The sequence below is a fragment of the Zootoca vivipara genome, chromosome Z (assembly GCF_963506605.1).
Source record: "Zootoca vivipara chromosome Z, rZooViv1.1, whole genome shotgun sequence".
Taxonomy (NCBI): Eukaryota; Metazoa; Chordata; class Lepidosauria; order Squamata; family Lacertidae; genus Zootoca; species Zootoca vivipara.
Window position 1 is genome coordinate 21,399,703 of NC_083294.1, and position 27,982 is coordinate 21,427,684.

Genomic DNA, 27,982 nt, shown 5'->3' on the forward strand with positions numbered 1-27,982 from the left:
CCATGTGGAAATGCGATTTCTTGCTTTGCATTTTTGAAAAGAACTCTCTCCCCCCCCCTTTCTCCCTCCTCCCTCCGTTTCGCTGCAGGGTGATGCAAAATGTGAAGGGCTCTGACTTTGCATGGCGATGCGCTGGAAGGGCGGGTTGGCTGGCTGATGCTATCCTTTTTGGCTCCCTCCCCACCCCCGGATCTAGGGCTTGGCAGGCGAGGAGGGAGACAGCGAGAGTGAGAGCGAGCGAGAGCCTTTGGGCACCCTAGATTTGTGGGCTAGCAGTAAGTACTCCCCCCCTCACTCTTTTTTCCGGGAAAGAGGAGGGGGCGCGTGGTGGTGGGGAGGCTGGAGGGGGCTCCATTGCATTGCGCGAGGGAAGTGGCAGGGCAAGGCGAGTGGGTGGCTGGCTGCTGCCTGCTGCATGTTGCGGCGCTTGGCACATTCCCGGTTGCTAGAATGTGGGCAGGAGGGCATGCGTGCCATTATTAGCAGAGAAGGGGGGCGGGCAGAGAGAGCGAGAGAGCGGGGCGTGGGGAGAGAGGGACAGATTCCGCTGTCAGACTTAACTAGAGCGAGCTGGGGTGGGGGTAGATGTTCCAAAGTGGAGAGCGAAGGATATGGGGGCGGGGCGGGACCTTTACATCTAGGGATCCATAAAGACAGGGTAGCTCAGGGAGCTCTCTGGAGAAGGACAACGCTTTTTGCACATCATTATATGGCCCCTGCTTCAGCATATATTGGGTGGGTAGTACTTTGGAAAACCACCGATGTTGGCTTACTGCATTCGCTTTGGGCAATTTCCACAACAGAAGGGCACGTGAGAGTGTTGGGAGGGAGGCCTCGAGGACTAGAAACTGCTTTGCATGGGAGCCCAAGAACGCTCTGCTTGCAGGACATGTGGAGTCATGAGAGAGTACCTTGAAGCATGTGCAGAGTGCATTGCCTCACTGCAGCTGCGTAACCAAGGTCAGCATTCCATGCATCTCTTGGATGAGCAAATGGAATTTCCAGGTCAGAGATTACAGCTTTTGACCGCCTTGAGTCTTGGCATCTCAGGTTTTAGAAGCCGATTAGCCAGTGGCTGTGAGCTTGCCATGCAGCTGGGCTTGAGCACTCAGGGGCATTCTTGTGACTGCAGTTCTGTGACTTGGATTTGCTTCTTGCTGACTGTCAGATGCTGTGGTTTGAGTGGGTATGCCATTGAGTGAGAAATAATAATAATAATAATAATAATAATAATAATAATAATAATAATAATAATAATGGCTGATAACATTGAGGTTCATAACAAGGCGGGATGAGAATATTAGACACATGACTCTGTGTATGAGTTGCCTGGGAATTCACCAACTGATTTAGCAATTTGAAAGCAACTGACCTCAAATTCCAGTACCTGGACTGGATGTCTTCACTCCTATAAATTATTGCTCCTTCCTACCCTGGCATTCTCTGTCCCCTTGGTGATTTAAATATATTGTATACTGTATCTTGAGAAGCTGGGAAGACTTAGCTTGGGCAGCCTATTGGAGAGGTTAGCACATGTACACAGTCTCCTAGTCAGCCTGAGGCCTGTCTCAGGTGTTAATGTATACTGAGGCTGTTGCCCATCTCTGCACCTGCAAGCCAGCAGTGGCGTAGCACGGGTTACTAGCACCAGGGGCGGGCAAACCGCTGATGATGACACAGTGCCCCCCCCAACAGAGCCAAGTGGGGCTGCGTTGCATAACCTGCCCATGCAGGGGGAAGCCTGGCTAGCCAATGCAGCCCTTGGCAGGTGAATCCTCCCCCTGACGCTTGTGGAATAGACTGCCGGGCTGGGCTAGGGTGGCCGCTTGTCTACATCCCTCTATTCACACCCACTCACCATGGGCCTGAGGCCTGAGCTGCTCTTCCACCTTCAGCAGGGCAGGATGGGGATCATTGTGGAAGCTGGCACCTGTGTGGGGGCACCTGGTTGTGTCCCCTCAAAGTGGTGCACCCAGGGCCATGCCCCCACTGGCTCCCCCTATGCTACACCACTGCAACCCATCATGGGCTGGTTTGCTGCTCCAGGTGAAAATTAGTTTGGCTTCCCTTTCCCGAGTCTTTTACATTTTCTTGAATTTTTTGTACTTGTGAGTGGAATGATAGTCTGCGTTAACATACAGTGAGCAAAAGCGATATGATAAAAACTTTTAATGGAAGTCACAAGTTCTCCCTTCTTTTGCTGGCTTTAGATGAAAGCAATCCCCCCTCCCCTGCCCTTGTACCTGACTTAAATTTGACATGTAGGATCCATGACAGATATCACAATATTTTTGTCTGTATTTTAATGCAGTCACAGGGAGCTCTAGATTTGACTGAGGTGGTGCAGCTGCGAAAAGCATAAGAAGAGCTTACTGGGCCAATGGCCCATCTACTCCAGCAACCTGTTCTCATGGTGGCCATCCAGATGCCTATGGGAAACCCACAAGCAGGATTTGGGCCCTCTCCTCTCCTGTGGTTTGTAGCAACTGGTATTCAGAAGCATTATTGCCTCCAACTGTGGAGACAGAGCATAGTCATCAAGTCTAATAGCCACTAATAGCCTTATCCTTCATGAATTTTTCTAATCCTCTTTTAAAGCCATTGAGGTTAGTGGTCATCACTGCCTTCTGTGGAAAACAGGATACTGCTTCTCCCGCCTTTTTCTTCTTTTTTTCAATTTAAGGCCTAATCTGTGCGATATATTTAAAGCAGTACTGTACCACTTTAAATAATCATTCCTTTCCCCAAAGAAGCATGGGAAGTGTAGTTTGTTTATGGTGCTGAGAGTTGTAAGGAGATCCCTATTCCCCTCACAGAGCTATGATTCCAAGTTTACTGGGCAGAGGTGCCACCTTCTCCAAAGGACTGAGAGGGTGCACTGTGATGTCCTGACGTTAGAATGTCACACACATTACATTGCATGATGTCAGGACATTGCACACGGAGCCCTCTGAACATTGAGGGGGCCCAGCCCTTCAAAAAAAGATTGGCGGGGGGGGGGGCCTGCACCCTTGTCCATGGGAAACAGGACTGACTGTTAAACCACTTTGGGAATCATACCTCAGTGAGGATGATAGAGACCTTCTCATAGTTCCCTTCAACAAAATACAGTTCTCAGGATTCTTTGATGTAAGAGAGCTTTAAATGTACAGTTATACCTTGGTTTATGAACACAATTGATTCCGGAAGTCTGTTCATATACTGAAGCGTTCATAAACTGAAGCGAACTTTCCCATTGAAAGTAGTGGAAAGTGGATTAATCTGTTCCAGACGGGTCCGTGGAGTACTCAACCTGAAGCGTACTTAACCCGAAGCATGGGTGTAATTGGTTCTGGAAGTCTGTTCATAAACTGAAGCATTCATAAACTGAAGCGAACTTTCCCATTGAAAGTAATGGAAAGTGAATTAATCCGTTCCAGATGGGTCCGCGGCATTTGTAAACCGAAAATTCATAAACCGAGGTGTTCGTAAACAGAGGTTCCACTGTATAGCAGTTAATCCTATAGGGGGAAATGCCCCTGTATTTTTCCCCTTTGAGGATCTAACTGCAATTTGAAAAGCCCCAAAATAGGTTTTTAATTTTTTTAAGGATGGGATATTTGTTTTATATTAAATTGCAAGGCAGGGTGGTGGTGGTAGGTGAAGGGTGGGTACTTAGACCCTGAACATGAGCTTGTGGAAATTGCTGAGTACCTCTTTCCCAACCTCGTTCTCTAACCCTAACCTCCTGTTTGCAGTGTCACTCCCATACATGGCTACACAGACATGAGCCCCAATTAAGTCCAACAGAACTTACTCCCAGGTATATAGGATTGCAAACTCAAAGTATAAGCAAAGATGCAGTAAGCACCAGGCAAGGATCTTCCATGTAACTGTCACATGTAGTTTGCAAACTGTGGTTTTGTCCTCACAAAGGGTCTGGAGCAGGACAGGAGCATTGCCCTCCTCCCAGGACTCAAGTTTTCTCCCATTGAAGATCATTCTCCCTAATCAATACAAATGAATGGTTACTCCTGCTCCATTCACCTGTATGGAAAGAGACGAAGAGACTATTTTCAGGTAAACCAAACAGCTGATGGAAAGGTGAAGCAGTATATCAGCTCTTACTGTGCCAAAATTTTGAGAAACCCAGATTTTAAAAAAGTTTTTTCCATCTGTGAAAGGGGATTCAATTTCTCTGCCTCTTTTTCAAGCTGCGTTATAGTTTCTTTATGCTTTTAAAGGGCACAAGATGGAGTTTTATCACTGTGAGCGGGTGGGCAGTGTGTATGTCTTCCTGTCACACATTTCTCCAGCTCTTTGCAGCCTCTCCAGCTGCTGTGCTTCCTAATCTCCAAAAACCCCATAGGAGAAATTAGCTCATGAGTTGGAGCTGGGCATATTTATCCTGGAGAAGAAAAGACTGAGAGGAGATATGATAGCCATCTTCACATATCTGAAGGGCTGTCATATAGAAGATAGAATAAGCTTGTTCTCTGCTGGTCCAGAGGGGTGGACCCAAAACCAATGAATTCAAATGACAAAAAAGGAGATTCCAAATACAGTGGCAACCTTGGTTTACAAACTTTATCCATTCCGGAAGTCGATTCTTAAACCAAGGCGTGCTTTCCCATAGCAGCAGGGAACTCAATTTACACTCAACAGGAAGCGGAAGATGTTCTGTTTCCAAGGCAAAGTTCACAAACCAAAACACCTACTTCCGGGTTTGTAGCGTTCTTAATCCAAGTTGTTCATAAACTAAGCAGTTCTTAAACCAAGGTACAACTGTAAACTCTAGGAAAAACTTTCCAATACCGGTAGTCAACAGTGGAATGGGCTGCCTCAGAATGTGGTGGACATTCTGTCAGGGATTATTTAGCTGTGGGTCCTGCATTGCAAGGGGTTGGACTAAATTCACCTTGGGGACCCTTCCAACTCTACAATTCTGTGAATCTGTGTCTTCCCGTGATTTTAATGGAAGTGTAGGAAGACTGTTTTTTTATGTGTGATTACTGAGCACCTGAATTCAGTGCACTCATTCTTCCTTTTATCTTTTAGAAAAGATCTCGTTGCACTGATTTCTGTAACAGTTCCACTTTTTGAAAAATGTAGCATTGTTAGGTATACTCAATGGAGACAACAAAGGATTGTTGAATAAACACGTAATTGGTCACTTATTAAGAACAGCAAGAACAATGAAGGCCAGAAACTAGAAAGAAACAAATATTTTTAATCGTACAAACATGGTATAACACGATTTGGGAGATAGCACTTTATCAAAATCTGACACAATTTTTTTCCATGCCTAGAGGGCAAAAAGAGAGAAAGACTTTTGTGATGGGCTGGTGGCTATTCATAGAGCACATGAACAAAGTCCCTACAGGACAAACTGTACCTGTTGCATTTTGTAATAGATGGTTGTGTCAACGTCTTGACACCAGCAACTTTTTGACTCCCCACTACTATTCTTTAGAGCTTCAGGTTTGTAATGGGGAAGAGGAGTGGGATGCTTAGTTTGTCATTTTTCTCTTTTAAACAAAAAAAACCCCCAAGGAATTGTTGTCAGGAGCAGGGAAGGCAGCATCTCTGCTGCCTCCACTTAAAGAAAAGCCTTTTTGAGGATGTCACAGGGCTGTCAGAAAACCTGGGCACTCAGAAAGGCTGCCCCTGTGGGTGGGGTGTGTGTTGGGTAGAGGACTCTGTGATCCCCCTGCAGGAATTCGACCAATGGCAGCCCCTCCCATCCTGCATGTTGGGTTGAGCTTCTGTTGAGCAGGGCTACAGTGAACATACTGTGCATAATAGCATAGTTGTTTCATGAGATTATGGGGATGGAGCCAGTGCCACAAGTAGTGATTTCTAGACCCTGGGGCTGGCAGCCAATTTTCTGGCCTCTTTCATCCCCTGGAAAGCAGCACCAAGCTGAGTTAAGGATAATCGTGGGCCTTTTAAGGGTCCTGCTGCTGAATTTGTTCAAGTCCCTGCTGCTCAGCTGGTCTAATCCTGCTCTGCAGCTGAGGCACAAAAATAAGTTTGTGGCCAGTCTTTAAAGGGCTTGATGTGTCTTTCTACTATCAGGCTGCCGACTGTTTCCCTTTCTGGTCTGCTGTCTTTACTAAGGCCCCAAGTAGGCAAGCATTGCTAATTTGACATTATTTTAGTTGATGGTGTACAAGTGTGTCCCCAGAACCTCACTTTGTGCTCCTGGTTGTGCTCACAGGTGGGTTTAAGATTTGGTGCCCCAAATTTATGATCAGAAGGAGCTATCTTAATCAAACCTACTGATCGGGACAACCCTCCACATTTACAAATACCAGAAGATGGAGTATTGCTTTGCTGGTGCATACAGTGTCCTTCAAGTCCAGCATTCTATTTCCAGCTGTGGTCAGCCAGATGCCCCACAATCATAGCCCTTCCCTGTATATTGTCTCTGATCCTGGATGTCATACAAACTTAAGCTGGTGGCCATAATACCTTGTGACACTGAATGCCTTAAATCTTGTTAAACTATGGAACAAGGTGGTAGTGAAGGCCACCAACTTGGATGGCTTTGAAAGAGGATTAGACAAATGCATGAGGACAAGGCTGTCAATGGCTACCAGCAATGATGGCTATGTTCTCCTTCCAATGTTGGAGATAATATGCCAGTTGCTGGGAATCACAAGTGGGGAGAATTGCTGTTGTGCTCATGTCTTTCTATGTTGAACCAAAGGTGAGCTGTTCTGGAAGCTTTGCTAACACCACAATTCAAAGTGCTGGTGATGACCTATAAAGCCCTAAATGACCTTGGCCCAGTATACCTGAATGAGCATCTCCACTCCCATCATTCAGCCTAGACGCTGAGGTCCAGCTCCGAGGGCCTTCTGGCAGTTCCCTCACTGCGAGAAGTGAATTTCAGGGAACCAGACAGAGGGCCTTCTTGGTAGTGGCACCTGCCCTGTGGAACACCCTCCCATCAGATGTCAAGGAAATAAACAACTATCTGACTTCTGGAAGACATCTGAAGGCAGCCCTGTTTAGGGAAGTTTTTAATGGTTTTAATGTTTGATGCTTTATCATGTTTTTAATATTCTGTTGGGAGCTGTCCAGAGTGGCTGGGGAAACCTAGTCAGATGGGTGGGGTATAAATAAATAAATAAATATTCAAGATAAACCAACAATTAACTGGTATTGGTTGCAGCAATGAGCTCATTTGTTTCGATATATGTTAATTGGTTTGCTTTGATGTTATCCTTATCTGCAGAATTGGGGTGCTGGGCTGTGAGCCTAAAAAGGGGAGCTATCTGTAAGGGTTGGGTATTTGCCACCTATGCCCTCATCTAGTGAGGTGAAATGATGTATGCTGTATAAAGAATCTATGCACTTTTACATAATAAGTTTACATAAGAAATCAGAAGGAAGGATGGAGAATTGAGGCAACTTCAGGAGTTGCACAAAATGAAGACAAGCGCTGCAGATGGCTTACCTGTGCTTTAAAGTAGGCCTCACCAAACTTGTGCCTTCCAGCTGTTTTGAACTACAACTCCCATGAGTCTTGGCTACCATGACAGTGCTGGCTAGAACTGGTGGGAGTGGCAGTCCAGATAACCAGGGGCCATCAGGTTGGTGAAGGCTGCTCTAAACAATTCATAATTTTAGGAGCTTCTATCATTTTGCACTCTTCTCCTTTCCTCTTTTATATTGTTGTTATTGCATTATTTATTGTAGATCTTGCCTGATAAGCTGCCCCTCTCAAAGAGGTGCAACAATACAGAGCCAGCCTTAAATTACTAGCCATTTACTCATGCAAGGGGACTTTCCCTGCCTGCCTCTGCCCCTTGGCGTTCAGCCAGATGTAATCATTCTGAATGTGCTGCTTCCATTAGCTCATCACTGCACTCATGCAGGAATAATGTAATCCCTTTGCCGTCTCAGTGCATTTTCCCATTGCTGTGGCTTCTCAGCACCCCAAATGCAAGTATAAATCTGATCTTAAATGACCCCATCAGCTTGCCCCACCCCAAAGGCAAGCTTGATGGGGTCAGCTTGCCTATGGGGAGGTTTGAGGAGGTTTCTGACATCCCTGGTGGCTCATCCAAAACAATGTACTCTGTTGATTTTGGTGAAAGAGGAGCAGGGAAGACCTCAGTTTGTGTGCTTGGTACTCCCCTTGAAAAGAAGCAGACTTAAAATGTGTTTGTTGGTGATGCTGGTCCTGTTGTGGAGGTGGGGATGATTAACAAAATCAATCCTCCTGGCTAACTGGGAATATCCACTCACTCACCCAAGTTTAGGATATTCCACCATTCTTCAGCAGAGTTTCTTTCTTTGAGAAAAATAAGGGGCTCATGTAAATCTAAACTAAGCTTTAATAATACTGTAAAGAAAACTGTAAAAATAACATAATGAGAGAAACTTAATACAGTACAACCACTTGAGGCAAGTCTGAGGCAAGAAGCAAGAAGAGGCAGTTGGTCCCTTACCGGCCATGAGCTGGATCACTCCTGTGGAGATCGTCCGTGGGCCAGACCGGCGCAGTGCGATGCTGGAAATCGCTTCTGTGCATGCCAAGACACTGAAAATCACTTCTGCGCAGGCACAATTTTTGGCATCTGGGCATGCACAGAAGTGATTTCTGGTATCTGTGTGTGTGCAGATGTGATTTGCGGCACCGCTCTGTGAGTCCCCGTGTCACACTGCGCCGGTTTAGCGTAGCAAGGCGGGAACTTGCCGAGCAGGCGGCTCGGTTCAGGGGCAGCTCATGGGCCGGTAAAACAGTCTTCGTGGGATGGATCCGGCCCATGGGCCACAGGTTGCCGACCCCTGCTCTTAACTGACATTCTTAATGGAATACAGATTGAAGGGAGGGGCTGATTCCAGAGCAAAACACACAAGCCCCGCCCACCACATACCAAACATTCTACTGATCAAATTAGGCCTCATCTCGCTTTACTGGCCGAGGGAGTTGAATTTGTCCACAGACAGTTTTTCCGGGTCATGTGGCCAGCATGACTAAGCTGCTTCTCAGGGCAGTCTCGAGTAGGTCAGCCGCCCTGGTGCTGAGGGGCGGAGATTGCTCCGGCGCCCCCGTATTCGCAGGGCGCAGCATGGTTTCCGCGTGGCAAAGCCGTGCGGCGCCCTGCCTACCGGCCCGGCACCCTACTACAGTGTTTCTCAACCTTTTTTGGGCCATGGCACACTTGTTCCATGAAAAAAATCACGAGGCACACCACCATTAAAAAAGTTAAAAAATTTAACTCTGTGCCGCCCTATATTATAATTATGACTGTAAGAAACACTTGCCAAATATTGCTTTCCGGCGGGTCAGTGCTGTGCATTGGTGGCCGCCAGGCTCGTTTGCACTGAGCTTTGGGAAAGAGGAGGAGAAATATTGTTTTCCTGCCGGTAAGCGTTGTGTATTGGCGGCCGCCAGGCACGTGACAATGCAAATCGCCCTTCTCGTCGCCGCACGTCGCGGCACACCAGCCAGCGTCTCGCGGCACACTAATGTGCCGCGGAACAGTGGTTGAGAAATGCTGCCCTAGTACACTGCGCCACCGGGGGTCTACCTAGAGCCGGCCCTGCTGCTTCTGGCAGCTAGAGCGTTACCTATTTATCTACTTACACTTTGACGTGCTTTCGAACTGATTGGTTGGCAGGAAGTTTCAATTGTAGCCTGGACCAAATATCCATATCTTTTAAAATTTCTTTCCAAATTCTTTTATAGTTGTCTTCAAACAGATTGATGTTTTTCATATTGATGTCAATTCCTATGTCTTTGGCTTTCTTAACAATTAATAAGCTTGTTTTTTCTTTTACGGTAATTCCTCTTTCTCAGAGTCCAGCATATTTTTTGACCCTTAATTTTGTTTTAGATTTGTTAAGTTTGAACCCTGAGACCTTACCAAATTCCGTCATTTTTTCTAAGATTTTTGGAATACTTTCTTCTGGCTGTTCCACCATTAATATTAAATCATCCACGAAGCTTTCCGTTTAAAGGACCCCCCCCCCAATGTTATTCCTTGAATTCCTTGGTCTTTTCTTATATCCAGTGTAAGTATTTCTAGGACTATAATAAACAGTAAGGGGGGAAGTGGACAACTCTGCCTGGTCCCTTTTTCTATTTGGAAAAACTCTGTCATTTCACTATTAATTATCAGATTGGCTTTCTGTTTTTCATAGATTGCCCTTATTCCTCTAGTAAAATGGTCTCCCATTGTCATTAATTCAACAATTTTCCTCATGAGCTTCCAGGAAACATTGTCGAACACCTTCTTTGCATCCACTAGCATAAAGGCTGCTTTCTTTCCTCGGTTTAAGTCTAGATATTCAATTACATTATTCAACATTCTCATATTATTTTTCATTTGTCTATCTGGCAAGAATTTGACCTGATCTTCATTAATAATATCTTTGAGTACTTTTTTAAAAAAATCTATTGGCCAGAATTCCTGCATAAAGTTTATGATCATTATTAAGCAATGAGATTGGTTATAGTTGTTAACAGATTCTCGAGTTGTTCCTTGCTTAGGTATCAACACTATATTAGCTGCTTGCCAAGTCGCTGGTATTCTTCCATCTTCCAAGATCTTGTTCATAAGTATCTTCAGAGGTAAGGCTAATGCCTCTTCTAGTGTTTTATAATGTATTACTGGCAGACCATCTTGTACGGGGGATTTTCCAATATTGGCCTTTGAGGTAGCTTGGTGCATATCCATCATAGATACTGTATAGGTGAATTTAATTGTTCAATTTTGTCTTTTACCACCTTTGGGATTTCCTTTCCCTAGAGATATTTTATTATGTCCTGTTCTTCTATTTTTTATAATTTTTTTAATTGGTTTTTCCATGTATACGTCCTCTAACAACATTTCTCTAACAATTTTCCATATTTCCCCCCTTCCTCCCCTGGACTTCTCTCATATTCCCATGTTGTTTTATTTCCATATTTCTCACCCTACGTGTTGTTTCCCAATTTTTTCCCATACATACCATATAATCTTACTTTTTGTTATATACAATTGTGTTTGTTTATTCAAACCCTGCCAGTGAGTCCAACTCTTTATGTCACTTTTTCATATATGCTGTAAATGGTTCCCATTCTCTTTTAAAGTCTTTGTTATCCTTTTCATGTAATTTATCTGTTAATTTTGCCAGTTCTGCATATTCCGTAAATTTCCCTTGCCATTCTTCTTTCGTTGGTATTACTTCTGTCTTCCAAGCTTGTACTATGTCCTGTTCTTCTTCTATATCTGCCTTGATATACATTTTTTTGAAATATCTTACAAAACACTTGCTTATTTCTTCTGGCTCATCAATTATCTTCTCTTCTCCGTTTCTCTTTAAAATTGTTCAGGTTAGGAACATATACAGATTAGGAACAAGATTGCTCTCCTCTGAAATACACTATGCTTTCACTTCTCTTGCCTTTAGATTAGGAATTCTGTAACTTTTGCATCCCTTCTCAAAGCCAAAAAAATATTCCTAACTCAGTCTTGGTGATACGTTTGGTATGTCTTTGTGCTGGCACATATGCAAAAACTTTAGATCCAAATACTCTAATGTGACTGATGTTTGGTACTCTTCCAAATCAAAGTTCAAATGCTGTTTTATTTGTAGCTTTTGTTGGCAGTCTGTTCTGCAAATATGTTGCTATCATCGCTTCCTTACCCCAATATTCCATTCCTCTCACCAAACCTTTCTTTGGCAGGTCTGCAATAATCCTGAAGTCTCTATGCCCAAGCCTTATTGCCATAGATGGATACAGGTTGCACTTGAATTCTTCTTGACCATATTCTTCTTGACCTGTATCTAGCAGAAAGACTCCATTATTTTCAAAACCATGTGTGTATAAAACTCCATGTTTGGTAATTACAAATCTGTTGTGATTAAAATTTACATTAAAACTATATTTGGTCAGGGTTGACACACTTAGCCAACTGCCTGTTAATTCTGGCAAGTAAACTACACCTCTCACTTCATTGCAAACTGTTTTTCTGCCTGAACACATTTGAGTGAACCTGCTCCTTTTCCTTGCACAGAAATTTTGTGGCCATTTGCAACTGTAACTGTCTCTGATGAGTTTTCATTTAACTCTCTGAAAAAAATAGCATCACATGTCATGTGCAATGAAGCTCCCAAATCAATTAACCAGCCAGAAGAGTTACTGTTAATAGTATCAATTCTCCTATAACTTGAGATTGCTAGATAGTTCTGATGAACTGCAAACACATTTTTAGTTTGCTTTCTGTGACATGTCATTTTGTACAATTCTTTGCAAAATGTCCTATTTTACCACACAAAAAGCATCTAGATTTGTCTCTTTTGTCTGCACCTTGAAAAGCAGCCTTATTTTTAAATATATACGTATCAGACTTTTGTACAGCAAATACTTACGTTTCACACTCTGCTGCTTTTTCAGCTCTCCTAGCAGTCTCCTCTTTAAGTCTTGATACAACATATTTCCTATCAAGTTTATCTTTAGTCTCGTGCGTGTATAAAAAACTGCAACTTTCAGGCAAACTTCACAGAATTAAAATCACTTTGTCCCCTTCTTCAGATTTCTTGCCTATAATATCTAAATGATTCATCAACTTTGTCACTTGACTTAGATGCTTTTCTAAATATCCATTTGCTTTCTATTTTAAATTAAACAGCGTTCTTGATAAAAACGGTCTCTGATTCAGAGTGTTTCTCTCACACAACTCTTTCAGACCTTGCCACAACTCTTTGGCAGTCTTAACATTTCTTATATGGTTTAAGTCACTGTCACTCACATAAATTGAAATTTCTGTCCTTGCCTTTCTGTCCTGCTTTTCCCACTTTACTTTTTCTGCCTCTTCTGCTGATGCAAATTTTTCAATTGTTTTGAAATGTCCATAAAAGATAGTTACTTGAAGTGAGAACAGACACAGCAGGCTCTAGGGCAGGCGTTGGCAATGTTTTCCAGGTGTGGCTGGAGCATTCCCACGGACTATCATCTGTGGGCCGGACATGCACAGAAGCTATTTCCGGCGCCGCACCACCCTTGTCTGGGACGCCGAAAATAGCTTCTGCGCATGTCCGCAGCGCCAGAAATCGCTTCTGCAGCTGCACAGACACCATAAATCGCCCTTGCGCAGAAGCGATTTTCGGCATCTGGGCATGCGCAGATGCGATTTCTGGTGTCTGCACAGAAGCAGACGCCATTTCCGGCACCGCTTGGTGACTCCCTGCGCCGCGCCAGTTTAGCGCAGTGCACGGGGGACTCGCCGAGCGGGCAGTTTGGTTCATGGGTGGTTCGTGGGCCAGATACACGGCCTTCGTGGGCCACATCCGGCCCATGGGCTGGACGTTGCTGACCTATGCTCTAGGGCTTTCATAGCTTTTATATACGTGGCCATATTATTATTTCCTCTCTTCCAGACTGGGCCCATAAGCCAATTGTTGTGGAGGTGGGGGATGATTAACAAAATCAATCCTTCTGTCAGACTGGAAATATCCCCTCACTCACCCAAGTTTAGGATATTCCACGCCTTTCCTCAGCAGAGTTTCTTTTTCTTTGAGGAAAATAAGTGGCTCACGTAAATGTAAACTAAGCTTTAACATTAAAGGAAACTGTAACAAAATAGCACGATGAGAGAGGTTAAATACAACATGAGGCAAGTCTGAGGCAAGAAGCAAGAAGAGGAGGCAGTTGGTCCCTCTTAACTGACATTCTTAACGGAACACAGACTGAAGGGAGGGGCTGATTCCGGAGCAAAACACACAAGCCCCGCCCACCAGATACCAAACACTCTTCTGTACTCAAGTTAGGCCCCGGGGGTTTTTTCTTACAAGTGCTAGGCTGCATATGTCTTAAAGAAGGAGAGAGATGGTGAACTAAATGCATGTGGTCGCCTTAAAAAAGGTAAAGGACCCCTGACAGTTAAGTCCAGCTGCAGACGACTCTGGGGTTGCGGCACTCATCTCGCTTTACAATTGCAACATTATACACTGCTTGATTGTAAAACAACCTCCTCAAAGTTTTTTTACAGAAAAGATAAAGCACTAATATTAGCAATAAGAAAAATTAACAACAATAGTTTAAAACTTTCAGAATGTCAAATTAACAATAGACTTAAAAACAGATTAAAATTTGCACCAAATTCACACTTCTCTGACTCTTGCAATACAGTTATTTAGCCAAGTTATGTGTACAAATGCATATACTGTACAAGGGTAAATTTTGAACCATTTAGAGAAAATTGCATGGTGAAATTATTTTGTAAAAATGTGTATATTAGCATTGTTGTTGTTGTTTAGTCGTTTAGTCGTGACCCCATGGACCATAGCACGCCAGGCACTCCTGTCTTCCACTGCCTCCCGCAGTTTGGTCAAACTCATGTTCGTAGCTTCGAGAACACTGTCCAACCATCTCGTCCTCTGTCGTCCCCTTCTCCTAGTGCCCTCAATCTTTCCCAACATCAGGGTCTTTTCCAAGGATTCTTCTCTTCTCATGAGGTGGCCAAAGTATTGGAGCCTCAGCTTCACGATCTATATTAGCATACATTCGCCCTAAAATGCAGATTAATTTTCACAAGGACTTAAAAACAACAACCACAAACTGATGTGGAATTGTGGAAAGCTGAACTTATGTCTGGGAAAATGGCAACTAGAGAGAAATTAAAACTGACAAATTTAACCATCCCTTCTCCGGAGGAGCCAATAGACTGCCTGGGTATGGAGCCATATTGGAACCTGAAAAGCTATGCTAGCACCCTCCACCATATTATTTTGCAATGCCCAGGAGTATCTGTTGGGGACTCAATAAAAAATGGGATCTGCTGATGAGGAAATATATTAAACTGTAAAGGAATCAAGTCTTCCTCTTTCTTTAAATCCTCCTGAGAAGTCTTGCTTGGCACTTAAAGTTTACACAAACCATCCCCAACCTGGTGTCCAGGTGTTTTGGATGACACATTCCCAGCCAGCATGGCCAATGGTCAAGAATTATGAGAACAGGGATTAATTCAAAACATGCGGTAGGGAGAGATTTAAGAGCTGGATGAGGGAGGGGGGAGTTACAAAATAAAGAAATAGAATGTGAGTTGAAATGGCATCACTAAAAGAAAAAGTATGGGGAACCTTTGGTCTCAAAATGCTGCTTCCATTATCCCTGGCCATTGGGCATGCTTGCTGGGGCTGATGGGAGTTGTGGTTCAGCAATTCCCAGAGGGCCAGAGGTTATGCATATCTGCTGCAGAATTTTAACTTCAATTTTAAAAGCATGCAGGTCTTGGTTGGAGTCATTCTAGGCCAGGCATCCCCAAACTTCAGCCCTCCAGATGTTTGGGACTACAATTCCCTTCTTTCCTGACCACTGGTCCTGCTAGCTAGGGATCATGGGAGTTGTAGGCCAAAACATCTGGAGGGCCGCAGTTTGGGGATGCCTGTTCTAGGCATTTAACAGCCCATGGAAATGGCAGGAGCTCGTTGTGTTGTGAAATAAATAAATAAAATTAAAAATTGTCCAGTAGCACCTTAGAGACCAACTAATTTTGTTCTGGCTTTCATGTGCATGCACACTTCTTCAGAATCATTGTATTGTGTTGGGGAAAGCGTATCTCAGAAAGGAGCATGCTCTGATGCCAGTGCCAGGCATGCTTGCTCTCGCTCTCGCTCTTTCTCTCTCTCCCCCACCCCTCAGATTTAACATGTGCATTGAGTTGGACTGAGCAAACAGATTCATCTCCCAGAACAGAAACAGCTTGGGGAGGTCAGTGGATCTGACAGAGCTGAGATTCCAAAGAGGTTTGACGGATGCATTTTTGGAAACAGAAAAATGCCACTGGAGGAAGTGACCATATGCTACTAGACAAGAGACATCTCCCCCTCCGCATTAAGTGGGGAGGCTCTGCCTTTATGGGAGAACTGCAGAGACTGACCTGGCCTACATAACAAGTGTTTAGAGAGAGTGAGCTATGGACTCCTACTCATGATGGAACACCCTTTAATATTTCTTGTAAACCACTTAGAGACTTCACTACAATCAAGCAGCATATACCATGTTTTCCCGAAAATAAGACATTGTCTTATATTTATTTATTTCTCAAGAAGACACACTATGGCTTATTTTCGGGGGTGTCTTATTCCAGTGGGAAGGGCTCTCCATGTCTTATTTTTTTGGTATGGCTTATATTGCGGAAATGCTTAGAAATCCTGCTATGGCTTATTTTATGGGTATGTCTTATTTTCGGGGAAAACAGGGTAATTTTTGTTAAATAAATAAACAATTAAGAAATCTATTTGGCTCCAAATTCTTTACGATCTATTATTACCTGATATCAGTGCCACAAAATCAATGGTCTCTTTAATAGTCCCCAAATTTCTATTAATAAATTTGTTTCATTTTTATATATTGAAACATAGGGATAATGCCTCATTTATTCTTAGATTTTTCTGTATGCTTTTTACCAATCCATCCCCAAACATGTCTTGAAGTTTTGTAAGACTGTAAGAGGCCCAACACTACCTGGAGAAGCTCTGCAGACAGCACAATAAGGATGCAATGGCGGCAGCAAAGTATGCCTTCTTCGCTGCTTCACTGCCACTAGGTAGGCTTGACTAGTGTTCGATTGTGTTCCCAGCTTGTTTCCTCACCCTAATCTCTGGAGTATACCAGGGGGCCAAATGGGCTCTATGAAGTGGGAGAGAGCGCTCAGGAGCAATCATGTCAATGGCCTGAACCTTTGGATGTTCCAGAGGCCAGCTGAATAAAGGAAAGGAGACTGTGAACAGGCAACAGAACAGATGCTGGTATTCAGAGGCATACTGCTTCCGACAGTGGAGGTACAGCATAGCCATTGTGGCTGATAGTCTTGATGCACCATGAATTTGTCTAATCCTATAAAAATGAATGTCTGCTTACTAAGAATCTTCCAGTGTTCAGAAGCTGGTTGCACAGTCAAGTGCATCAGTCACTTAAAATCTACAAGTGTGTGCTCCTTGAGTGGGCTCTTTGTGCAAGACGAAAGAGGCACTGGAATTTCTCAGTCTTTTGTACCATCCAGATTCTCAACTGCCATGACAGCCGGCAATAAATTAGAGCCATTCCAATAGCCATTTTAGCTTTCAGCCAGTTTAAAATTATTGCCACACAAGTGGAAAGTAAAATGCTGCTGCAGCTTTCTCCTCAGAAAAAATATGTATTTCTTTTTATTCGCATGCATGCATTTCCCAACTTTGTTTCATCACTGAAGTGAAGCAGGTCTATGCAGGCTGTAGGTTAGGTTATTAGAAACAGTAGAAATATGCAAGGTGAACATATATGTAACTTGAATATATACAATAGTCTGAGTATAAGGCAGTTTCCCATGTTCCTATGATAGACCACGGGCTTGTCATTCCTGTCCTAGACAGAAGCAGGGGACAAACAAGGGCAGGCTCTGCCATGGACTGTGGCCACTCCTACTGCCTTCCTGTGCACTACTGCACTATCCCCATCTCAGTAAATCAGAGGCAAATTCATGCCAAGGCATCAAGAATGTTTGTGTGTGTGCATGCCCAGAGCTGAGGCATGTATCCTTTCAGGCTCAACTTACGATGCACATACTAAAAAGACCAGCCAACATTAACTTATGACAACTCAGGCCAATGGTCTTTCTTGATTAGTACTATTTGTAAAACAAAGGACTACTTCACACAGCACAGAGTTAAACTATGGCAGTAGCTCCCACAGGGGACAGTGATGACCACTTGCTTGGATGGCCTTAAAAGAGGGTTAAACAGATTTATGGAGGAGAGGGCTACTGATGGTTACTAGCAATGATGTCTTTGCTCTGCCTCCACAGTTGGAGGCAATAATGCTTTTGAATACCAGTTGCTGGAAACCACAGAACAAGAGATGGCTCTTGTGAGTGGCTCCTGTTTACAGGTTTCCTACAGGCATCTGGATGGCCACTGTGTGAACAAGATATTAGACCACATGGGTCATTCTCCTGATTCTCCAGAAACTTCTTATGTGATATAATGTCCCCAAGTTCATTTTAAGTGGAGCTGTTGAAGCAAAGCATGTGCTCTATGAATGATCTCTAACAATGCACCCACAGGACATTTACTATTTTCATAAACATTTTTGCTTCTGTGTGAGCCACAGTAGTTCCATAGCCTTGCTCAGCTGCTTTTCCTAGGCCAGGCATAGGCAACCTTGGCTCTCCAGAAGTTTTGGAACTACAACTCCCATAATCCCTGACCACCGGCCCTGTTAGCTAGGGATCATGGGAGTTGTAGTTCTAAAACATCTGGAGAGCCAGGGTTGCCTATGCCTGTCCTAGGCTCTGCCAGTCTCTAGGCTAAAAGATGAGAGTATAATTTAGCTAAGCTGTTTCATTGCACTCTCATGATGGAATGTACTGAATGGAATCTCTCTCTCTCTTCCTCCCCTTTCTCTCATGCAGTAGCCAAAGTCTTGAACAAGATGACTGCTCATCAAAATACCATTTGTCTTGACATAATTCTGTATGTTCTGCTCTACTCATTGTCTTTCCAACTTGGTTTCTCTCCTGCATAAGGATCCGTTGGATGCCTTATGCATAGCCACCTCCTCTGAACTATAGGCACAATGGAGGGCTCGTGGGAGTGGTTGGATGCAGGGATACCAAACAAGTCAACATATACTATTTGGAAGGAAGGGCTTCTGCTCTAGGTCATGTTTGTGAGATTTATCAAGGAAGGGGACCTAGGTCAGTTATAGTGCATTGCATGCAGAAGATCCCACATGCCTACAACTGATCTCCAGTTTTTGGCATTTATGAAGGTAGTGATGGGGAGGAAGTACTAACTAACATTACAACATTGCAAATATACTAACATACTAACTAACATTGCAAATATATAACACCAAGCACTACCCATGACTGTGTATAGGAAACACTGGGAAACACCCATGCATATGACTGAAAGTGTTCATGTGTAGCCAGACGTGCACAAATGCACAGTGGTGGCTGGTGAAAATTGGGACTGGCAAGGTGAAAGGCACAGAGCCCAACAGTAGGTGGAGCTACAGCCAAAGAAAGGTAGAGCCAACTAGCTGCAGCTTTGTCTCCCAATCTCCTACTGATTTCTGCAAGGGCAAGACAAAAGGGTAGGAGAATGACAGCCAGTGCCACTCCTTGGACAGTTTGCAAGTAAGAAGGCAGGCAGGTGGAGGCTGGGTGAAGGCAAACTGAGGTTGGGGACAGTGCCCCATTTGCCCAAATGATCTAGCCTCCACTACAAATACACAGAAACAGTGGCCCACATATGCATGAATGCCCTAGCATGGACACAACCTAGATGGTCCTTTGATCTGATCTGGAAGGTTCCTTCATATGTCTTATGTCCATCTGCTGGTATTCATAAGCTAGAGCATAGCCATCATGGCTAGTAGCCGTTGACAGTCTTACTGGCCATTAATTTGTCCAGTCCTCTACTAAAGCCATCCAAGTTTAATGACAAAATGCCTTGCACACATGATTAAGTAAACCCATCAGTTATTTCATGCATTTACCATATTTAATTAATTGTGGGACTGAATTACTTAATTGCTTCTGAAGATGCTTAATTTTCCTGGCTGCCTTATTTATACAACTTACAGTGAGAATGTTCAGTCCCTGTGGAATGTTTACTTGTTCTGCATTCCCCTAAAACACCATTTTGTGTAGTAAAACTGCATGTTTAGTGTGTCTTTCAGAATCTGCTCATTTTTCCTTTTCAGAGTTTTGAACTTTCATGGTTTTAACTCTTCAGGCTGCGATTTCCGGAGGCTGGGTTTATAGCAAACACAGGTGTCACCATCCCTGTGTTTGCTGGACCTGATAGGAGCAGTACTACAAAGCATATGGGGGGCTCAAGATGGGGGAAGGCTGGTCTAGACAATGCATAGGCATGCCATAGATGACACACTGGCATCCCATTCCCATCCTCTATTATTATTAATAATTACATTTATATTCCACCTTTCCTCTAAGGAGCTAAAGGTGGCATGCACAGTTCTCCCTCTCCCAAATCTAATCCTTACAATTGTGTAACAGAGGCAATGATCCCGAAATACCAGAAAGAGTCTGGAATAGTGGTAATACTGAAACCTGGTAAAGATTCAGAGGCTCCAGAATCATTTCACACAATGGGCAGTATACTAAAATCTTTACTGGTATTTTAGCTTACAGATTGGCAAATATATTACCTAGTATAATGCATACAAATCAAGCAGGTTTTGTTAAGCGTAGACGTATATCAGACCCCAAACATAAGATGTCAAACACAGTATATTATTGGAAACTGTCAAGGAATCCACGTGTGATTGCTTCATTAGATGTTCATGAAACCTTTGATAAAATATGTTGAAGCTATTTGTATCTACTCTTCAAGTTAACTTTGATGATGGTTTTATGTTAGCATTTTAACATTTATATACCAATAGCAAGGCAGTTGTAAGGGCTAATGGACAGGACTCTTCCACATCAGATGTACAGAGAGGTTCTAAGCAAAGCTGCCCTCTATCACTGCTACTTTTCATGTTAGCTATAGAACCACATCAAACACTCTTCAAAATAGTAATAAAATCAATGACATTAGATGTAATGGTCAATCCTATCCGCTCAATTTATTTGCTGATTATATAGCCTGATTGTCTCGTGATCCAGAGGTGTCATTGACAGGCCACTGGGGAAATAAAAGTGATTGGGAGAGTGACCGGACTGACAATAAAAGAATTGTTGTGTTTGAATGTGCCAACTGATTTACAAGATGAATAAAGAGAGAAGATAGGTTTTAAGATCTGCCCACAATAAATTAAATATCTTGGAACTAATATAACAAAAATCTGGAAGAAACTTTATACAGCTAATTTTCTGACATTAATAAGAAATATTAAGACAGGTTTCAAAAACTGGTCCAGGCTGACATTATCATGGATGGGTAGAGTGTTGTTGGTGAAAATGATGGTTCTACCAAAGTTTTTGTTTTTGTTTCAGACTATAGCCATTTGTATTTTGATTTAAAGGTAAAGGGGCCCCTGACCATCAGGTCCAGTCGTGTCCGACTCTGGGGTTGCGGCGCTCATCTCGCTCTATAGGCCGAGGGAGCCGGCGTTTGTCCGCAGACAGCTTCCGGGTCATGTGGCCAGCATGACAAAGCTGCTTCTGGCGAACCAGAGCAGCACACAGAAACGCCGTTTACCTTCCCGCCGGAGCGGTCCCTATTTATCTACTTGCACTTTGATGTGCTTTCGAACTGCTAGGTGGGCAGGAGCAGGGACCGAGCAACGGGAGCTCACCCCGTTGCAGGGATTCGAACTGCCAACCTTCTGATCGGCAAGCCCTAGGCTCTGTGGTTTAACCCACAGCGCCACCTGAGTCCCTTATTTTGATTTAGATATTGTAAAAATGGCAAAAGATAGTAAACTTTGTACACCAGGGTAAAAGACCCAGATTATGATTAGCTGTGATTTACCAGCAGTCTCTGTGGGTTAAACCACTGAGCCTAGGGCTTGCCAATCAGAAGGTCGGCGGTTCAAATCCCCATGATGCGATGAGCTCCCGTTGCTCGGTCCCTGCTCCTGCCAACCTAGCAGTTCAAAAGCACATCAAAGTGCAAGTAGATAAATAGGTACCACTGCAGTCGGAAGGTAAATGGCGTTTCCATGTACTGCTCTGTTTCGCTAGAAGCGGCTTTGTCATGCTGGCCACATGACCTGGAAACTATACGCCGGCTCCCTCGGCCAATAATGCGAGATGAGCACCGCAACCCCAGAGTCGGTCACGACTGGACCTAATGGTCAGGGGTCCCTTTACCTTACCAGCAGTCTCAGAGGATGTGTGTGTTGCTTTACTTTATTTACAAAAATATCATGATGCTACTCATATTCAAAATGGATTGGAATAATGTGTTAACACAAATGATAAAACATGGCTGCAAACGGTTTTTGAAAGAGATATATAGAGCACCAAGTTTACAATATTTAATACATAAGAAAAACAGTTTTGATTCCATAGTAAATCCACTTGCACAGGCAGATCTGAAAGTACAGTAGGGAACATGTAGACACCTAAATTAGCTCCTTCAATCTCGCCATTGTCACCTTCTGTACTGCATCTACTTTTTATATGACAGGAAAATAGCATGTTATTCAGAAACTGAGAGAGAAATCTTTATAGGCCAACTGATTTATTTGAAAATGGTTCACCTATATCACCTGAACAAATAATGAGATAATTTGGAATGCAGAGTGTAAATTGGCTTTATGCTAATCAAATAGTGTATTTTATATCCAATTCTGAAGTTAAAACGCAAGCCACATGACCTTTAACATCATTTGCATGCATTTGATTTTACATGCAAATGAATATTTTTTTTAAAAAAAATCCATACTCTATTAAATAATAAATGAGTTAACAATTGGAGGATGTAATTCTGTGAAACAGCAATGGGAATTTGATTTAGAGATAGAGATTGCCGAGGTAGATTGGAATAATTTGTGGGCTAAAAAACCACTAATATCAGTATCAACTCATATACGAGAAAATACATTTAAATTATCACACCGATGGCATTTGACACCATTACACTATAGCTATATTAATAAAACAATCTCACCATTGGGCTGAAGAGGGTGCAATAGTAGAGGTACAACATATCACATGTGGTGGACGTGTGAGCATATTAAACCCTTTTTAAGTTTGGGATTGTTAACCATTTTTAAAGAAGGGCACTTTTTACCTTTGTTATAAAGAACTAATTGCTTTTATTTTAGTAGCAGCATGCCTGGCATAGAATTGGAAAGGATTGGATGGAACATCTGTGTATTGCTTGCTGGAAACAGAATGCATGGTTTATTGCTGTACAGTATCAGAAAAAATAACAAAGAGATGACAAGCATTGAATAATACAAATGAAATAGAAGGTTGTGTGGAAATATGGTATCCTTTTATAAAGTAATTTACTGATAACTGTGTGGAATAGCAACCACTGAAACCACAGACTAGACTTTGGCAAACTTAAATAGATTGATTTATCCTAGAGTGGGGAGTGGGGTAAGCTGGATTTTTGTTTGTTTAATTTTCTTTTTGTATTGGTTGTTGCATAAAGGTAAATGTGGGTGTGGGTGGTGCTGTGATCTAAATCACTGAGCCTCCTGGGTTTGCCAATCAGAAGGTCAGCAGTTCGAATCCCCGCAATGGGGCGAGCAGTTTAGTCATGCTAGCCACATGACCTGGAAAGCTGTCTGTGGACAAACACTGGCTCCCTTGGCCTGAAGCAAGATGAGCGCCGCAACCCCATAGTCATCTTTGACTGGACTTAACAATCCAGGGGTCCTTTACCTTACCTTTTTAAAATAATGGATACACACACAAACAAACAAACAAACAATAACCCTGTGATGGAGGTTAGGATGAGAGACTGTGTTCATCCAGGGCCGTCTTAAGCCCACTCAGCGCCCTGGCGCTAGGTCCCTCCAGCGCCCCCCTCCAGCACCTCTCCAAGGGCCCAGGAGTGCCAAGCGGACCGCGGCAGCAGCGGAAGGCCACCTCTGAGGACTCCGCGCTGTGCCTCCTTCTTGTTTCCCCAGCGCTGGGTTCCGCTCAGTCAAGCTTCACCACCAGTGCACGCACCGCGGGACCAGCAAGAGCTGTTTGGGCGCTGTGCGTGCGCTGGTGGCGAAGCTTGACTGAGCAGAACCCAGCGCTGGGGAAACGAGAAGGAGGCGCAGCGCGGAGTTCTCGGAGAAGGAGCGCAGTCCTGGCCAGATCGCCGGAACCCTGCGCTCACTTGGCGCCCTTCCAGCGACCTCCAGCACCCGGCGCCATGGTTCTCCACGCCACTAGCCTCTATGGCTAGGACAGGCCTGTGTTCATCATTGTTGCTGCATCCCTTGTGGCATCCTCGGGGCTCAGTGCCCAGTGCAAGCAAACCAGTCACACTCCCCAAAATAGATCTCTGCGGGGAGAAAGACATGGAGAATGGTGTAAACTCTGGTTAATCTGCAGTTTGGAACAAGATAGAAGAGACTCTGCCTGGGGTGCAAATATCTTTTGTTTCAGTAAGGCAGCATTCACCAACCTGGTGCCTGCCAGATATTTTAGCCTACAACTCCCATAATCCCTCACCATTGGCTGTGCTGGCTGGGACTGATGGGGGATGTAGTTCAGAGCATCTGGAAGCCACCATGCTGATGACTGTGGCAGTAAAGTATATTGAGACCAAGAGCCAGGAACTGTTCTCCCTTGAAAGAATATAAATTCAGCAGTTACTCTGATTCTGTTCCTACTACTACCCAGCACTCGCAGGTCCTTGGTAAAGCAGAGAGTAGAAGAAAATTGGTAGCCCTTCTCTTATTAAAAGATTTAACAGTGATTCAGTTGTTAAAATATTTAGTGGTTTTAGGTGATGCAGAGGCTAATGAAACCTTAATAATCACAATGTGTCCTAGCTGTAGTCATGTTCATTTCATCCTGTCATACTGACTCTTTGCTTCTTAACTGTTTCTCTGTCATCCGATTGACGGACGCAGGTGGCGCTGTGGGTTAAACCACTGAGCCTAGGGCTTGCCAATCAGAAGGTCAGTGGTTCGAATCCCCATGATGGGGTGAGCTCCCGTTGCTTGGTCCCAACTCCTGCCAGCCTAGCAATTTGAAAGCACGTCAAAGTGCAAGTAGATAAATAGATACCGCTACAGCGGGAAGGTAAACGGCGTTTCCGTGTGCTGCTCTGGTTCACCAGAAGCGGCTTTGTCATGCTGGCCACATGCTGGAAGCTGTACGCTGGCTCCCTCGGCCAATAAAGCGAGATGAGCACCGCAACCCCAGAGTCGGTCACGACTGGACCTAATGGTCAGGGTCCCTTTACATTTACTTTTACCTATCATCCCAGAGTATAAAAAAATACTCTGCATGAGGAGAGCTGCAAAAAGGAAGGAAGGGAGGGAGGAGGGGAGGGAGGGAGGGTTAGGTTTACAGCTGTATACAGTTATACATTGTACTGTATGTACAGGAATATTTATTTATTTAATTTATTTCATAAAATTGATACTTCACTTGATTGTAAAAAACAAACAACCACCCTCAAAGCAGTTAACAAAAAAGATGAAACAAAAAATATCAATAAGAAAAATTAACAATAATTTAAGACTTTCAAAGAGTTAAATGTAACAATAGATTCTATAACATAAAAACTTGCATCAACTTTCTAAACAGCTAGGTAGGCTTGTCGAAACAAGAATGTCTTGGGCAGGTACCTAAAAGAGTACAGTAAAGGTGCCTTGCCAGTTGTCAGTAGGCAGGAAGTTCCAAAGTGTAGGTGCTGCAACACTAAGAAAGCAATTTCTTACAAATGTGTAACAGGTATTTTGTGGCACCCATAACAGTGCCAGTTCCAGCAATCAAAGCAGTTGATTGGGCATATATAGGGTCAGGCAATCTCATATGGTAGGTAAACTGACCCCAAGATGTTAAGGGCTTTATATACTGATAGCTTTTCAAAATATGTCTTTGGAGCACCCTCTAGGGAAATTTTGTTGGTTTTGCTAGGTATGGGCTACTCCCCCCCCCTAGAATGTACATGTGATGATTCTTAGAATAATACTTATATTTGGCTTCCAGTTCTGCTCTGCCTTAATGGAGGTAGCCCCCATGACAGTGGGAGATCGTTGGTGTAGGAAAAACAAGGATGATTGAGGGTAATTATCCTTGCAAGTTTCCCCCAGGGATAGGGAGAACGGGCTTCACTTGCAGTTCATCTTGGTACCTGGTTCTTGCTCTGGCATGGAATGTGGGGGGCAGGGAGGTGCTGAGTGCAAAAGCACTTTGCCTGCCAAAAACCCTCCAACACTGCCATTAAGAAGCAGAGGTTCTCCTGGTAATTAGAGTTTAATTGCACTAAAGTATAGACACATGCTAGAAGAGATGAGATCACAAACTGCGAAACAAAACCAACTGCAAGGACTTTAAGGTTTGAACTTGAGATAAGACTTCATTCGGTGCAAAAAATAGTGGGGGGAGCCTACAGTTCCTTTATTTAAAGTTTTCTTCTCTACATTTATGATTCAGCAACCCTCATCTGAATGTTCAAATTATATTTGTACAAGCAAGGATGGAAGAAATTGGATTATAAATATGGAATATAACATCAAACAGAACTGTGTGTGTAAAAAAAGAAAAAGGGGAGGGTAGCTCTATTTTGGAAAAGGTATACAATTGAAACTTAGAGCTGACTCTTCCCACCCTTTATTATTTATGGAGTGAACTGAATAACACTAAGAGGATTTAATTTAATTGGAAGTATAATTGCTCATATATCTCCAGTTGGAAGGAAGAATGAAAGGAGTCTGTGAACTGCCAAGGAACTGAGAAGATTCTTTATTGAGTCATCTGCAGTTCGACAGACAGCTCTTCTTCCCAGGCTGAGAGGGAAAATGGTGAAAATCGGTTATTTATTGGGACAGAGTGACCTTTGCAGCTGTTGTTAAAGTTGCAAAATATCAAAGCGGGACAGAGCGATGGAGAAATTTCTAGAACAACAATGGGATAGCGCCGCCCAAAGCATGATGGATAACATCAACAACAAGGAGAAAGAAAGACATAACATCTTACAAGGACAGGAAGAAACACCACGGTCAGAATAATTGCCACTCACAGGAAGAACAAGTTACAGGTAGGAAGAACAAGGATATAGTTTGAGTTCCTCACTTGTAGTTTTGTAAATCACTAAAGTGTCAACACAAATAGAAGTTATTATTATTGCAGTTGTTGTATAAAGGATTATTATTATGACTGGAATGTAATGGAAATTAATATGATTTTGGAATGCAGAAATAAAGCAAATAATCAAGCCATCAAATCGAGCATGCAGGGGGCAACTTTATCTAAATTATATAATTTATTTGAATGATTGGTGTTAATAATTGTATTATAAATTGGTATTGCTATAATGAGGCTATTATTGGATTGTATTTGAAAACTAATAAAAATTATTATTAAAAAAATAATCCTTTTTTTAAAAAAAAGTTTTAAAAATACATTGACAAAACTTCACAATGTAGGATGTATAAGAAATATATGTACTATTGTGTTTTAAAAATGTTTTCATAACAAAAAATAAAATAAATAAATATCAATTTACATTAAAAGAAAGTTCAAGTGATGGGAAGATAAATAGACTGGACTAGAATTGCAAAACTATGTGAAATTTCCCCAACCCAGTTCTAAATTGCCCTAATTTACAGTGGGAGACCCCCACCATATTTTTTTGGCAAAGCTGTTAAATTATGAGCAAGTGGATGAATGGGACCTGGTTAGCTCTGCCTTCAGCCGTGATGATCTTTCAATATTATTGTTTGAGATGGTTAATGGGGAGGTGGCGCACTGAAGAGGAACTGCTGCAACAACTCCGTTCTTCCCCAGTGGCCTTGTCCCAAAGCACTTGTACTCTTCCAAGTTCACTGGGTATGAAGACCCAGTGCTGCCTTTTCCTCTTGCCCATCGTTTTGCTCAACCAAATTCCTTCCTTGCATTCATTCTTTTCTAGACCAGTGTTTGCAAGTTCATTTCATAACAGAATGCTGGCATTTAATTGGTAGGTGGAGTCAGTAGCTCTTCTGTTCCAGGTCCCTTAATCATGCCACTAATTCAAGTAGCTTGTGAAATGCTTTCTCGGGCTCTCCCTTACCCTCCCTATCCCTTCCATACTGTCTGAGCAGCATCCCATCAGAAATTGAAAATAAATGGGTGCAGGAATGGGTGCAGGTCATGGAAATAGGCTTGATAAGAGATCTAGAAAAGTTTGTCCTCCAGTAATTAGACATGCTTGATCTCTAATAAGAAAGCTTAGGTATGATTTGGTATATAGCCCCTGATCACTCAGTTGCCATCATCTCAAAGTAGAATGACGAAAGACGCCTGCCTGAAACTCTGAAGAGCCACTGCTAATCAGTGTAGGCCAGAGTTAGTGCAGAGGTCCTCAACCTTTTTGAGTCCACAGCTCCCTTGACCAACTACATTTTTTTCTGCGGCACCCTGTGGGGCTCCCTTGC

At 43.2% G+C, this 27,982-nt stretch overlaps 1 protein-coding gene across 3 annotated transcripts in view; it reads left to right on the plus strand.

The window, feature by feature from the left end:
- Window positions 1-27,982, plus strand: part of LOC118084534 (actin-binding protein WASF3-like) — a 70,985-nt gene that overhangs the window by 258 nt on the left and 42,745 nt on the right. Inside the window, exon 1 of one of the 3 annotated variants that reach the window (XM_060270591.1) lies at window positions 5-275. The exons of 1 other annotated variant lie outside the window; for it this stretch is intronic. The gene's annotated coding sequence lies outside the window, so the exon portion shown is untranslated. Of the gene's footprint in view, window positions 1-4; window positions 276-24,931; window positions 26,605-27,982 lie in introns of those variants that run through there. One more of the 3 variants, XM_060270592.1, reaches the window with a different exon arrangement.